Raw genomic sequence first — 852 nt, 5'->3', positions numbered from 1 at the left:
CTGGAGAAAACTCTTACATGTCAATTTTTAATGTAAATGAATTGTTCTAAAGACTAATAATTGCATTGGAAGCTGATTATAAAACTGTGCTATTAATTTTGACATTTTATATTCACTTCAGACTTCCTGTATTATTATTTTTTATTACCCATACTGCAGAATATAAATAAATGTGTTTTATTATTTGTTTGGGATGCTTAATGGATTTTATTGTGGCATACTTTAATGTCCCCAAAATTCCTCAAAGTATTTTTAAATTACAAGGGAACCAATTACTAATAACATACTTCCTCTACACTGCAAAGTATCTACTTTAAAACAAGCATATTTTAAACTTTAAATAAAAAGCCAACTATTTGATGTCAGTCTTTGCTTTTCTAGGGTAATGTCTATCAATTTTCAAAAATTCATTAACCCATTGTATTTGTAATCTCATCTGTTTCCTCTCTAATGTCCATCATTCCAAAGATCTTTAAATCATCGCAGTAAGTCTTATGCTTGAGTTTCTTATGTAACTGAGATATTTTTTAAAAGTAGAAGTCTCCGTAGAAGTGTCCCTTTTAAAAATTATTCCTGATCCTGCCTTGTACCCCACACCTTTAAAATAAAATAAAATATTAAAAAAATTTCTGGAAACACAACAATATAGTAGCTCTTATAAATTAAATATCCTTTTGTCATGGTGATTTTGTTGATGAAAGTTGCCATTTAGTTTAAAAATAGTAAAGATAAAAGTATCAAATCAAGTTGTACTAGTTTTTATAAGATATAAGCTATTAATTACGTGTTTATTTTATTTATTTATTTATTTATTTTTGAGTTGGAGTCTCACGCTGTCACCCAGACTGGAGT

This window comes from Carlito syrichta, unplaced genomic scaffold (genome assembly GCF_000164805.1).
Source record: "Carlito syrichta isolate Samal-C Ts95f unplaced genomic scaffold, Tarsius_syrichta-2.0.1 Scaffold303642, whole genome shotgun sequence".
Taxonomy (NCBI): Eukaryota; Metazoa; Chordata; class Mammalia; order Primates; family Tarsiidae; genus Carlito; species Carlito syrichta.
Note: the sequence above shows the minus strand (reverse complement) of the source record.